Source organism: Aotus nancymaae, unplaced genomic scaffold (assembly GCF_030222135.1).
Source record: "Aotus nancymaae isolate 86718 unplaced genomic scaffold, 86718_ANA_hifiasm-v0.15.2.pri h1tg000012l, whole genome shotgun sequence".
Classification (NCBI taxonomy): Eukaryota; Metazoa; Chordata; class Mammalia; order Primates; family Aotidae; genus Aotus; species Aotus nancymaae.
The window spans coordinates 337398-352501 of NW_026988423.1; the positions used below are offsets into that span (position 1 = coordinate 337398).

Sequence of the window (15104 nt, forward strand, 5' to 3'; positions counted from 1 at the left end):
TAACTCAGAGAAGTTTGTTATTACCCACCTTCTGAAGCCTGCTTCTGTCAATTCATCAGATTCATTCTCTGTCTTTTTTTGTTCCCTTGATGGTGAGGAGTTGTGATCCCTGGGAGGAGAAGAAGCGTTCTGTTCTTTGATGGTTTCATCCTTTTTGTGCTGGGTTTTCCCATTTTCACGGATTTATCTCCCTTTAATCTTTGAAGTTGTCGATTTCAGGAGGAGTCTCTGAGCAGCCTTTTTTTTCTACTGAGGTTGGAGGTGTATCTGTTTGCGCCTGTAGAGGCGTTGCTGGGCTCTCGGGTTCAATCATGTTGCTGGGTGGGTGGGCCCTCGTGGAGTTTGTCTGCAGGTGAGATGGGTCCCGCCCTCCCCGTGGCGTCTCTCCCAGAGCTCGTGCTTCCTGGCTGGGGACTAGCTGGTGTGTTTGCCGCCCAGCTCTCTAGCAGGGCTTCCGTGTGAGCTCTGCGGCCTGTTTCCCTGCTTTCAACTCTGCCTCGCTCTGTGGGACGGTCCGTCCAGCCGGGTCCAAACTGCCGCCCAGTCCCTGCCACACCCCGGGCGGTAGCTGCTGCTCAGATTTGCACCGACCACCCACAGCGCCGCACCGTCTGGCAGCGCTCTCGTGCACCGTGGGCTGCAGGAGGGATGAGGTAAGCGCAGGGTCCGAAAGGGAGCACCGCGGGGGTTAAGCCGGCTGCACATTCCAGGCGGGGACGTGCCATCCCCACCCCCACCCCAGCCCACCCCAACCCCCTCCCCCACCCCCACCCTGACCCCACCCCTCCCCCACCCCCACCCCACCCCTCCCCCACCCCTCCCCCACCCCCACCCCCACCTCCACCCCTTCCCCTTCCCCAACCCCCACCCCCGCCCCCACCCCTTCCCCACGGTCTCAATTCGACTCCCTGGGCGGCCCTCGCCGGCAGCTCCTTCCCTGGGCCTAAATTCAGTGCCCAAACCCGGCACCGCCTTTGGAATTGTGAAGTCCTCCAGCCCTCTGAGCCTCATTCGCTGAGAGCTGCGTTCGTGCTGGCTTTTCTCGGCCATCTTGGCGCCGTCCCCCACCCCCAACCAAAAAAAAGAACTGTTTATATTTTAAGGAGCTTCGCAGCCTCCAGCATAAGGAAAGCAGAGAGGAACTGATCATATAGGGCTTTGCAGGCGTTTTAGACTTTGGCCTTACTGGGGAAAGAAATGGGGAGCCATTCGCGGGTTCTTGAGCAGCAGGTGGACGTTGCTTTTCGCGAGGACGGTGCCAGCTGCTGTTTGGAGAATAGACTGCGGGGGGTGACTGCGCCAAATGGAGACGGAGATCCAGGTGAGACGCAGGTGAGAGAGAGCTCGGGCCAGGGCGTGGCTCTGGAGGTAGAGAGAAGCACTCAGACTCTGGATGTGTGTTTTGAAAGCAGGTTAAAAGAGATTTCCTGATTGTTTGTGGGGCATGATGACTCCAAACAGCTGGAAGAACGGAGGTGCTGCTGGCTGAGATTGGAAGATGTTGGGGTAGAGGGGTAAGAGGTCTTCATTTTGCATATTTTAGGTTTGAGGTGTCTACTAGAAAAACACGTGGAGAGGTTGATTGGGTGGACGCGCAGGTCTGGAGGGGGCTGGGCTGCAGATGGAAATACGGGTTGTCATGATACAGGGATGGGACTGAAAGCCGTGAGGCCAGAGAGGTCATCAAGGGTGAGTAGAGACGGAGCAGAAGCCCTCAGCCCCAGGGTCCCCGATTGTACATGCAGTCCGTTTCCTCCTCTCAGCTGCAGTTCCCGTGGTCTGGTCTTGCTCACAGAACCTGCTCAAAGAGCATCTATTAAATGAAGGAACCCGACTTTCATCACATGTAAACATCAGTATAATCCCACCTCATAAGATTGTTGTCAGAAAAAGTTAAATGCAGTAACAAAAGTGAAGCCGCCTCATGATTAGTAGACACCTGGTATATTTTTAAAGCGTGGGCGTCGTTATCTCACTGTCTACAGCTTGTATTACTTGACTGTATCTTCACAGTTTCCGATGCGCGTGAGGCAGACACTTGCTCTCACATTATTGATGAGGAAAGTAGGGTCGGTGGGACGAAGTCAGTCCCTGAAGGGCACAGCTGAGAGTAACACCAGGCGCGGGCCTGTTTGAGCACATGTGCGTCAGGCGCCGTGTTGATGATCTGCGTGTGTTTGTTACCCGGCGACAACACAACGAGGTGGGGATGATTATCTCCACCTGCGCATACGAGGAAACCGAGGCAGGAGAGGGTGCTTGACTTAGGTAAGTGGGTGGCAGAGCCTGGGTCGTGAAGCAGACCTCCCCATCCTGATTCAGTGTTCTTTTCCTGCCCTCGTAGCTCCTTTTCTTCATCCTCCTACTAGACTCCTGCCCGGGCCAAGCCTCACCACTCCCTCGCTTGAAATTGGCAACGTTCCTCTCTCTCGAGGTTTCTCTCCTACCAAGCCCGCCCGCCGCAGGATGTGCGCTCAGTCACGCCTGGGGAATATCCGCAGGTGAAAACACTTTGGCTCATTGCTCCCCTTCCTGGAAAGTCCTTTCACTTCCTCCCTGCCTTATGAACGCCTGTGTGTTCCTCCAAATTCTGGTGAACTCCTATGTGGCTTTCCAAATCCAGTTAATATGTCACCTCTTTGTGAAGCTTTCCCTGCTTGCACCAGACAAGAGGCATGATTTATATCATGTGACACTTCGTTCGTAGGTCTATCAAAACAAACTGACAGTTTCCTATGGGTTTGACTGACGTCCCTGTAAAATTGTGATTTTTCTCTCCGAAAGGTTTTTATGTTTTCATGTCTTTTTATCCAACATGCTGTTTGATACATGAGTACGTAAATGAATAAATGACCCATTTACAATCACTATCAAAGCAAATTTATGGATATCAAATACTCTTTTAGAGAAGAGGAAATAGGCTAAAAGGAGTAATTTGCCCAAAGTCACTCAACTGATTAAATATTGGAGCTTTGTCGGGTATAATTGTACGTGCCTATAATCCCAGCTACTCAGGAAGCTGAGGTGGGGGTGAGGGGCGGATAGTGGTGATTGCTTGAGCTCAAGAGTTTGAGGCCAGTCTGGCCAGCATAGTGAGACTCTGCCTCAAACAAACAAATATAAATAAACAAATACTGGAGCCTGAGCTCGAGCGAGGTGAGATTTTGTCTGGTGAAACCCAAGATTTCACACGACTGTTGCTTCCCTCTCTGCCATCCAGGGTCCTGGAACCCTCCTGCAGGTGGCGACAGAGGCTAAGAAAAGGTGAAGCATTCTGGCCAGAGCCCCGAGACCAAAAAGAAGCTGAGCTTCCCGAGAGCAGGGGCGAGGTGGCTGGAAGGAAGCCAGGCCAGAGGGAGCATTTTATGCATCCATCATTTGTCACCCAGAAAGAAAAGGTTTAGACAGTTTTAGTGTAAGCATTAATCATAAAATTGACATTGAAGAAAGGAGAAAGCAATGGAAATAAAAGGACAGTAAATAACAAAGTATCTTACAGGAAAAGCTATACCGTGCGCCCCAGGACACTGAGCTGGAAAGTAGCAGGGGTGGTCCGTCTCCGGCCGTCAGCTCATGTTATCTGCACGAGGGGTCCCTGTCTGATATCTGGGCACAGAGAAACGAAGTCCAGGTGTAGTACATTAGATAGGATGAGAGGGTGCTTATGCATGGACTCATGGCCACCTGGAGGGTCACAGCTTCTGGCTCATTGTGTCCCCAACTCTGTCCTAAAATACATTTTTACCAATGGCTTGCTGAAAAAACAGAGGAAAAATTAGCGAATTTGCCAAGGACAGGAAGCTCTGAGTGCTTGCAAGTGCCGGTGTGGAGAACAGGGAATTGTGCAAGTTGGAGCCCTGTGGGCCACGAGGGAAATGGAACGAAGGATCATTTTATCTTTGTGTTCAAAAGAATTAAACAAGGACAGCATGGAAGAGACGTGGCTTTAGCATGTGGAAAAGAATGGGGCTGGGGCGTTTCTTACCACAGCTGACACTGGAGCAGCATTGATGAGGCATTTGCCTTACTCCTCATGACACATTAGAAGTGGTAACGGGGAAACCAAGCCTGGGAGTATCTTGTGTAATTAAGTCGCAGAGCTGTCGGATGCATTGCGTTTCTGTAACCCTGGGATTACTTTCCTTCTTTGGCTCGCCATCTCTAACCAAGCTGCATGCTCTGCTGATTCTTTTTTGAGAATGTCTCTCACCTCCAGTCCAGCCAGCCATCCTGTCAGAGGCGTGCGCTGTGTCTTTCTGAGACTTGTACAACCTCCTCATGGAATCTCATTGTGCCTTTCCTCCCGTTAATTTTATATAAGCCACGTGAGCCAGATTACTAGATTTAGCAAAAAACACAAAGCAGAAAGCCAAGATACTCAGTTATATTGTTACATTTGAATTTTAAAAATGAATAATTTTTATTGTATGGGACATACTTATATTAAAAATTATTTGTTGTTTATCTGAAATTCAAATTTAGCTGTGCATTCTGTATTTTATCTGGCAACCTTGATAATCATGAAATCCATTTCCATCATTCCAAAAATATGCATTAGTTCCCTTTTACCTGAAGGACTGGGGCCTGGAATTTTTATAGGTAGGTAACATAAACACGAATTACGTGACTAGTTGGGTAAGTGCAATCTGGAGCTAAATTCAGAATTGAAGAACAAATGTTCCCTGACCCCAGACATTCAAATTCGGACTTTAAACATATATAATCAACTTAAATAAAAGCAAAAAAGAAACACACACACACACACACACACACACACACACACAGACACACACACCATGGTCATCAAAGAGTCTGGCTTCCAATCTGAAACCTGGGCTAAGCCAAACCACTTGACCTGGAATTAAAGGCCTCTGATTGGGCCTTCTGCCCTTCACTCTCACGACTCTCCACCGTGGGTCCTCCCATCTCTCCTCCACCAGCTGGTCATGGATGGCCTCCTTCACCCATAGCTGTCTTCTCACCATGCCAGTCTCACAGGCCACTCAAGTCCACAGTGGGCTTTCCCTTCCATGGTCAATTTTGACTCGTCTCTGTCCCAGGGACGCCTTTCGTGGTCACATCATTTTCTCTCCAACACCCCAAAGGGAATCCAGAAGTGACTTTGAGAGGCCCCTACCGTATGCCAAGTCCTCTAAACAGATGTTTGCTTATTTTTGTTCCCTCTTTCCTAGTGAGATGGTGAATCACTCGGGTAACAACCTTGTCTCACATGATTGCAGATGCTCTACTGAGCTTTGCTGTAACACCGTGCTCAATGTATACTTTCTTACTGACAGGTCCAAGAGGGTACAAACTCGTGAACTCAGTGACTGCAGACTGGAAGTAAGACCCTAAGCCAGGGCTTCCCCCACCCCCACGCTTCCTTTGCACACCTCTGTCACCTCCCAGTTCGTGGGCTTAAGTAACATCTTTTTTTTCCCCAGAGCTGATAAGAACTTACATTTGAAAGAGGGTTCTTTTTTTGGTATCAGTCTTGCTGGGTAGTTGTGCCTTATTAGAAAATTATCCACAGAACTTTGAAAGGCCTTCTCATGCGCGTGTTGAACTGAGCCAGACTTGGAGCTTTGAATGGAATGCCATTTAATCTTGGCAAAGCTCCTTTTGTTTGTAAGGAGGGAAAAAGCCTAAGGCACATAGGTGACTTGGGGACCATTTACACCCAGACCTGATCTGCTCGGGAAAGGTTTGGAATCTGGAAATACACAAATTGGACACTGAGCTTGAAAAAAAGAAAGAGACAAGCACTGGCCAGGCAACCTTCAGTTTTGCTAACGCTAGAGATTTTAAAAATATCATCCCATCTCAAGATTCCTTTGCCTGCCTAGCCTTGTTCTGGCTGAGATGTGCTGAGCTGAGATGGGCTGGGCTGGGCTGGGCTGCCGGCTCCGGGACTGGTTTGTAGCCAGCTGTGCCTTCAAAGAGCTCTATCTTCAAGACTTCCTCCAGCTCCAGATTCCACAACTGCCTCCAGGAGCTGCTGGGCCAGGGAAGGTCCTTCTGGAAGCCCACTTGCCCTTTGAATTCTGTTTTTACTTTTTTTCTTTATAAACAGATTCTCTTCATTTCAATGGGAAAAGGTGTCATGACAGCCATGTCTCTCTTTTACCCTTTGACTCCAAACTTCTTCATGGGAAAAAATGAATCAATGAACTAGAAGAAGTTTTTAATTGAATGAACTAGAAGAGGTTCACTGTTACTCGCCAACTTCAAAGAGGCCACATGAGGCCCCTTGGCCAGGACTACAGGGCAGTATTTTTTAATCAGAAATTATGACCAAAAAGAATAGGAGACCAGGACACGTGGGTGGATTTTACCGAGTTAGTGGTTTTCCTTAACTAGTCTGGCTTTGGTGTGGGAGAGGAGGAGAGTTGCATGTGCTTATGGGCCAGGTACTGTGCTAAGAGCTGAGGCTGCAGAAGTGAAGGCAATGCAGTCCCCGGCCCTCCCGCGTGATGGAGGAAGGAGTGAGGAGTACACCGTGTGCTGCAGTGGTTAGAAGCACCGGCTTTGTCATCACAGGGCTGGCTTGTTCCCTGGCCCTGCTGTGGGCTGTGTTGCATTGGCAAGTTACTTAACTTCTCTGTGCGTTATGTCTTACAGCTTAAAAACGGGGTTAGTGATAAAATCTATGTTATAGGGTTCCTGTGGGGATTTAGCAAGTTAAAGTACTTAAGCTCAGTGCTTGGCACATCGAGTGTTTACTGCTCATTGAGAAGATGTAGAGGAAGTATATGGGCATAGATACAAAGTGCAGCTGACTGCTTGGATGAGGCAGGGGATGCTTCAAAGAGGAGGTGACATATTCTTTGCACTCTGAAAAATGAGTGGGAGTTCAGTAGACGCGGGTGACATAAGGGAACCCAGGCAGTGGGGACCGTGGTCAGGGACAGAGAGAAGGTGATGACTGGAAGGAGCAGTAGAGAGCTAGTGTGGCCGCAGCCTGGGACTCTCATGTGGCTTGGGAGAGGGGAATAAAATTACAGGCTGGGTATAGAAAGGTGAGTTCAGGCTAGACAGGGAAAGGCTTTAAACTTCATGCCATTAATTCATTCATATAAATCTGTTATCCCCATAAAGATGAAGAAGGAAGGCATTAAAAAGATACATAATTTGCCGGGCATGGTGGATCTCGCCTGTAATCCCAGCACTTTGGGAGGCTGAGGCAGGTGGGTCACTCGAGGTCAGGAGTTCAAGACTAGCCTGGCCAACATGGCAAAACCTCGTCTTGACTAAAAATATAAAAAATAGCCAGATGTGGTGGTGGGCACCTGTAATCCCAGCTACTTGGGAGGCTGAAGCATGAGAATCGCTTGAATTCGGGAGGCAGAGGTTGCAGTGAGCCGAGATCATGCCATTGCACTCCAGCCTGGGCGACAAAGCAAGACTCCATCTCAACATCACTGAACCAGCAGGCGGCAGAGCTGGGTGTTGAGCTTGGGTGTGTCCGACTCCAGAGCCTAAGACGGCACCTTGACTTTATGACTGCTGCCTTAAAACAGCACTTTCGGTTTGCCTTGTGAAATGAGATTGTATATGAATTATACTGCACTGTTTATTTTTAGAGAAATAAAAGAACCTAGGAAAGGAGTCTGACACGGACCTTATGTGAATAAATACGCCCTTAGGCTGGAGTGTATTTCAGAAAGCCTGGGTAGGGAACTTGGGTGGTATCCCCAAGGCTCAGGCCCTAAGAAAGCATGGCCATCTGATACCCTGGTTCCATAGCACAAAATCACCATGATAACCTCAGTTCACATTTCTTTGGAATCTGTTTGACGGAGCTGTGTGATACCTGAAACTCTCAGGGTCATTTTGCTTTGATCAAGGGCTTTGCTCTTACAGGGGCGTCTCAGATCAGGTGGTGGAGGTCACCAGGCCTTGGAGAAAAGCCCAAACATCTTCCCATGGGACCAGGCCCTGTGATAGCATCTTTCCAACCCATTAATGGTCGGCTGGGCTTTTTTGCGTGGGTCCATTCTGAAGTTCCTCACTCCCTTCATTTCAGAGACACTCACTGCGTCTTTAGGTCCCTGGCACCTCCTCGGAAGTACCTGGGGAGAGAAGAACAGGCTACAGTGGGAAAGCCAGGCAATCCCCCTTCTCCAAACACTTCCCTGTCTGTCGTGCCTTTGTGTCTTCAATGCCGGAACTTGAAGAAATTGCCAAGGATTCCCTGACATTCACCCTGGGACAGCTGCCGCTCACAAGCATCCTAATGCAGATGAGCAAAGAACTCTTCCCTGCCCCACAATTCACTCTTTTTTTGTTTTTTGTTAGATAGGGTCTTGCTCTGTTGCCCAGGCTGGAGTGCAGTGGCACTATCTTGGCTCACTGCAACCTCTCAGGTTCCAGAGATTCTCCTGCCTCAGCCTCCTGAGCTGGGATTACAGGAGTCTGCCACCATGCCCGGCTAATTTTTGTATTTTTAGTAGAGATGAGCTTTCACCACGTTGATCAGGCTGGTCTCGAACTCCTGACCTCAGATTATCCCCCACCTCGGCCTCCCAAAGTGCCGGGATTACAGGCATGAGCCACAGTGCCCAGCCCACAATTCACTCTTATGCTCTGTCTTTCCCCTTATAACGCTGTCTACAATTTGTAGTTCTATAATTTTGTGATTTTCTTGCTTACTGTTCACCTTCTTACTCCCCTGACTATGAGATCCATGTGGCAGGGGCCACATCCATCTTATTTCCTGTTGTGGCCAGCACTGGGAGGGGGAGGGGGGCACGTGGTCTTTTCTCTCACACCTCTGGCAGTTCCTTTTCTCTCTGCTTCATCCTCACTATTGCATTCTCCTCTTCCTGGCCTTTTTTTTCTTTTTTTTTTTTTTTGAGACGGAGTTTTGCTTGTTACCCAAGCTGGAGTGCAATGGCACTATCTCGGCTCACCGCAACCTCCGCCTCCTGGGTTCAAGCAATTCTCCTACCTCAGCCTCCTGAGTAGCTGGGATTACAGGCACGCGCCACCATGCCCAGCTAATTTTTTGTAGTTTTAGTAGAGACAGGGTTTCACTGTGTTGACCAGGATGGTCTCGATCTCTTGACCTCGTGATCCACCCGCCTCGGCCTCCCAAAGTGCTGGGATTACAGGCGTGAGCCACCGCACCCGGCCTCTTCCTGGCCTTTAAGTGTTGGAGTCCCTCAAGACTGGCTCTTAGGTTGCATTTATCTCTCACTTTTTCTGAAACCTCAGCCAGGTATAAAGCTTCAATTAGTCTACCTGACATCTTTGTAGATCTTAAAGGCATCTCAGATTCCCAAGTTACCAAGGCAATACGTGGATCTTTCCCCTAGAACTTGGCCTTTTCCCAGTGTTCTCTGAGTAAATGGCTCCATCAGGCTGCAATATGGGTGAGACAGAAACCGAGGAGTCATCCTGACGCCTCCCCACGAGCCAGTCACGTAGACACGTAGATTTTTACCTATTGCTCAAATCCACCTCCCTCGCCCCATCTCTGCAGTGCGTATTGTAGTCTTCACCGCCTGCTCTTTTCACATGACGAGCTTATTAATGAGCCTTCCTGCTTCTGTTCTGGTCCACCTCCTTTCTTTGTGCTCCAGCCAGAGTATCCTTGAAATGCACATCTGATCGTTTTACTATCATTACCCTACCACACACACACACACACACACACACACACACACACACACACACACAATGTAAACTTCTCCAACAGCCTCCATTGCTGTTACAGGAAAAGCCAACATCCAGCTGGGTGCAGTGGCTCACGCCTGTAATCCAGCACTTTGGGAAGCCAAGGCAGGCGGATCACTTGAGGTCAGGAGTTTGAGACCAGCGTGGCCAACATGGTGAAACCCCGACTGCTAAAAATAGAAAAATTATCTGGGTGTGGTGATGTGCACCTGTAGTCCCAGCCACTTGGGAGGCTGAGGCAGGAGAACTGCTTGAAGGCAGGAGGCAGAGGTTTCAGTGAGCCAAGATTGCACCACTGCATTCCAGCCTGAATCAACATGGTTAACATGGTGTCAACATGGTGACAGAAAAAGACTCCATCTAAAAAAAAAAAAAAAGCCAACATCCTTTGTTTGTGTGGGCTTTAAAGGCTTTTGTAGCCCAGATCATACAGGAAGCTGACTCCAGTGATGCACTTTTCGGCTGATCTCATATGATCCCCTCGCCTCTGGCCTTTGTGTTTTGGGACACCTCACTCTGGCAGGCCACCCTCTTGGGCAGTGTCCCTTCAAGACAGCTCCAGCCTGTTACCTTCCAAGGCCTTCTCTTGACCTACAGAGAGCTCACGTTTCTTGGCTCTGCCAAATACTGGAAGGGCAGTTGTTCTTGTGGCCGTCCCCTCTCTCGGGCTAGCCTACCTATATATATACATGCAGCTCAAGCCACCTGGATGCTTTCTTTTAGATTGGAGTTGAATGCCAGTCTATATTGTTCCTTAAAATCCACAAGATTTATATAAATCTTTTAGAATGAAGTCCTTGAAGGGAGCTGGAACTCAAAGCATAGCACTTTCTAAACAAATCCTCTCTCCCTGCACCTTCAGCCTCCAGCCTTTCATAGCCAGGAGTGAGGCTGAGGTAAGGCTCACAGAATGGGTTTGGGATCACCACTTTTACAAATCCTTAATGTGCCATCATTTCACTTTGCAGTATGGAAACATTGCCTCTCTTGAGTGAATCCTTTTGGGGCCATAGCCAGTACTGAGAAGTTCTATTTACAGAATCCTGTTTTAGAGAGAAGATGCTCACTTGATGGAAGGAGTCAGTTAGAATCTACCATTTTCAGACAAGAAGGGGCATGTTCCTTTTGAAAAAGCTGGGTAGGTGCAGTCCTGAGCAGTTAGAGGCATAATAACAGCACCAGGAAGCTGAATGCAAGTGCATAGGGTTAACCTGGCTCCTTCGCTGATATGCCTGATGCCTGAAGTTAGAATGAAGGTCTTTTGAGACTCCTAACTTGGCCCCACAACCCCCCTTTTTTTTTTTTTAATTTTGTATTTTTTTAAAAAATTTATTTAACTTTAGGTGCATACTATATCTGGCATTTCTCCCCATGTTATCCCTCCCCACCCCCCCACTGACTCTCCCCTACCCCCGCAACAACTGTCCCCAGTGTGTGATGCTCCTCTCCCTGAGTCCACGTGTTCTTGTTGTTCAGCACCCACCTATGAGTGCTCACATGTGGTGTTTGGCTTTCTGTTCTTGTGTCAATTTGCTGAGAATGATGGTTTCCACATTCATCCAAGTCCCTACAAAGGACACAAACTCATCTTTTTTTATGGCTGCCTAGTGTTCCATGGTGTATATGTGCCACATTTTCTTTGTCCAGTCTATCATTGATGGGCATTCGGGTTGGTTCCAGGTCTTTGCTCTTGTATGCAGGGCTGCAGTGAACATACGTGTGCATGTGTCTTTATAGTAGAACAATTTATAGTTCTTTGGGTGTATACCCAGTAATGGGATTGCTGGCTCAAATGGAATTTCTATTTCTAGATCCTTGAGAAATCGCCAAACTGTCTTCCTCAGTGGTTGAACTAATTTACACTCCCACCAACAGTGTAAAAGTGTTCCTATTTCTCCACATCCTCTCCAGCATCTGTTGTCTCCAGATTTTTTAAGAATTACCATTCTAACTAGCATGAGATGATATCTCAATGTGGTTTTGATTTGCATTTCTCTAATGACCAGTGATGATGAACATTTTTTCATATATTTGTTGGCCTCATATATGTCTTCTTTTGAAAAGTGTCTGTTCATATCCTTCACCCACTTTTGAATGGGGTTGTTTTTTTCTTGTATATCTGTTTTAGTTCTTTGTAGATTCTGGTTATTAGCCCTTTGTTAGATGGGTAGATTGCAAAAAATTTTTCCCATTCTGTTGGTTGCCGATTAGCTCTAATGATGGTTTCTTTTGCTGTACAGAAGCTCTGAATTTTAATTAGATCCCATTTGTCTATCTTGGCTTTTATTGCCATTGCTTTTGGTGTTTTAGTCATGAAGTCCTTGCCTATGCCTATGACCTGGATGGTTTTGCCTACGTTTTCTTCTAGTGTTTTTATCGTGTTAGGTTTTATGTTTAAATCTTTAATCCATCTGGAGTTAATTTTAGTGTAAGGTGACAGGTAGGGGTCCAGTTTCTGCTTTCTGCACATTGCTAGCCAGTTTTCTCAACACCATTTATTAAACATGGAGTCCTTTCCCCATTACTTGTTTTTGCTGGGTTTGTCAAAGATCAGATGGTTGTAGATGTGTGGTACTTCTTCTGGGGCCTCTGTTCTGTTCCATTGGTCTATGTTTCTGTTTTGGTACCAGTACCATGCTGTTTTGATTACTGTAGCCTTGTAGTATAGTTTGAAGTCCAGCAGTGTGATGCCTCCAGCTTTGCTCTTTTTCTTAGGATTGTCTTGGCTATGCAGGCTGTCTTCTGATTCCATATGAAGTTTAAAGTGGTTTTTCCAGTTCTGTGAAGAAGGTCATTGGTAGCTTGATGGGGATAGTATTGAATCTATAGATTACTTTGGGCAGTATGGCTGTTTTCACAATATTAATTCTTCCTAGCCATGAGCATGGAATGTTTTTCCATCTGTTTGTGTCCTCTCTTATTTCATTGAGCAGTGGTTTGTAGTTCTCCTTGAAGAGGTCCTTTACATCCTTTTTTACTTGTATTCCTAGGTATTTTATTCTCTTTGTAGCAATTGTGAATGGTAGTTCACTCTTGATTTGATTCTCTGTTATTGGTGTATAGGAATGTTTGTGATTTCTGCACATTGATTTTGTATTCTGAGACTTGGCTGAAGTTGCTTATCAGTTTGAGAAGATTTGGGGCTGAGACAATGGGGTGTTCTAGATACACAGTCATGCCATCTGCTAATATACGCAGTTTGACTTCCTCCTTTCCTAATTGAATACCCTTTATTTCTTTTTCTTGCCTGAGTGCTCTGGCTAGAACTTCCAATACTATATTGAATAGGAGTAGTGAGAGAGGGCATCCTTGTCTAGCGCCTGATTTCAAAGGGAATTATTCCAGCTTTTGCCCGTTCAGTATGATATTGGCTGTAGGTTTGTCATATATAGCTTTTATCATTTTATGATACATTCCATCAATACGTAGTTTATTGAGAGTTTTTAGCATAATGGGCTGTTGAATTTTGTCAAAGGCCTTCTCTGCATCTATTGAGATAATCATGTGGTTTTTGTCTTTGGTTCCATTTATGTGATGGATTACATTTACGGATTTGCATATGTTGAACCAGCCATGCATCCTCAGGGTGAAGCCTACTTGATTGTGATGGATAAGCTTCTTGATGTGCTGTTGCAATCTGTTTGCCAGTATTTTATTGAAGATTTTTGTATCGGTATTCGTCGTGGATATTGGCCTGAAGTTTTCTTTTTTAGATGAGTCTCAGCCTGGTTTTGGTATCAGGATGATGTTGTTCTCATAAAACGAGTTAGGGAGGATTCCCTCCTTTTTGTATTTCATACAGTTTCAGAAGGAATGGAACCAGCTCTTCTTTGTATATCTGATAGAATTCGGCTGTGAACCCATCTGGACCTGGACTTTTTTTGGTTGGTAGACTATTGATTGCTGCCTCTACTTCAGCCCTTGTTATTGGTCTATTCAGGTTTTCAACTTTCTCTTGGTTTAGTTTTGGTAGAGTACAAGTGTCTAGGAATTTATCCATTTCTTCCTGGTTTCCTGGTTTATGTGCATAGAGTTGTTTGTAGTAATCCCTGATGGTGGTTTCTATTTCTGTGGAATCAGTGGTGATATCCCCTTTATCGTTTTTTATTGCATCTGATTCTTCTCCCTTTTCTTTTTTATTAATCTGGCTAGTAGTGTATTTTGTTGATCTTTTCAAAAAACCAGCTCCTGGATTTATTGATTTTTTGAAGGGTTTTTTTTGTGTCTCTATCTCCTTCAGTTCTGCTCTGATCTTAATTATTTCTTGTCTTCTGCTAGCTTTTGAGTTTTTTTGATCTTCCTCCTCTAGCTCTTTCAATTTTGATGATGGGTGTCAATTTTAGATCTTTCCTTGTTTCTCATGTTGGTTTTTATTGCTATAGATTTCCCTCTTGACACTGCTTTAAAGATGTCCCAGAGATTCTGTTAAGTTGTGTCTTCCTTCTGATTGGTTTCGAAGAACATCTTTATTTCTGCCTTCATTTCATTGTCTATCCAGTCGACACTCAGAAGCAAGTTGTTCAGTTTCCAAGTGGTTGTGCGGGTTTGAGTGTGTTTCTTGATCCTGAGTTCCAGTCTGATTGCGCTGTGGTCTGATAGACTGTTTGTTATGATTTCCGTTCTTTTGCATTTGCTGAGGAGTGATTTGCTTCCAATGATGTGGTCAATTTTAGAGTATGTGCATTGTGGTGCTAAGAAAAATGTATATTCTGTGGATTTGGGGTGGAGTGTTCTGTATATGTCTATTAGGTCTGCTTGGTCCAGCTCTGCATTCAAGTCCTGAATGTCCTTGTTAATTTTCTGTCTTTGATCTGTCTAATGTTGACAATGGAGTGATAAGTCTCCCACTATTATTGGGTGGGAGTCTAAATCTTATTTTAGGTTGTTAAGAACTTGCTTTATGTATCTAGGTGCTCCTGTGTTGGGGGCGTATATATTTAGGATTGTTAGCTTTTCTTGTTGGATTGATCCTTTTACCATTGTGTAGTGTCCTTCTTTGTCTCTTTTGATCTTTGTTGCTCTAAAGTCTATTTTATCAGAGACTAGGATTGCAAACCCTGCTTTTTTTTGTTCTCCATTTGCTTGGTAAATCTTCTTCCATCCCTTTATTTTGAGTCTACGTGTGTCTTTGTCTGTGAGATGGGTTTCCTGAATACAGCATACCGATGGGTCTTGACTTTTTATGCAGTTTGCCAGTGTGTGTCTTTTGATTGGGGCGTTTAGGCCGTTTACATTCAATGTTAATATTGTTATGTGTGAATTTGATCCTGCATTTTGTTACTGGCTGGTTTTCTTTCCCATTAGTTGACTCATTTTCTTCATTGCATTTTTGGTCTTTGCCAGCTGGTTTGCTTTTGCGGTGACTGGTACTTGTTCCTTTCCATGCTTAGTGTTTCTTTCAGGAGCTCTTGTAGCTCTTACGAAGC

General features: G+C 46.1%; 1 long non-coding RNA gene across 3 annotated transcripts; it reads left to right on the forward strand.

Moving 5' to 3' along the window:
* Positions 1-934: 934 nt before the first annotated feature.
* LOC105718867 (uncharacterized) lies at positions 935-4469 on the forward strand. Of its 3 annotated transcripts, none has more exons than XR_001107852.3 (3): positions 935-1321; positions 1413-2501; positions 3221-4469. It is a non-coding gene; the product is annotated as an uncharacterized LOC105718867 (long non-coding RNA). The 3 variants fall into 3 exon arrangements; XR_010342383.1 differs by having other exon boundaries at positions 936-1321; positions 1413-1514; positions 2014-4469; XR_010342384.1 differs by having other exon boundaries at positions 937-1321; positions 1413-2268; positions 2345-4469.
* Positions 4470-15104: the final 10635 nt, after the last annotated feature.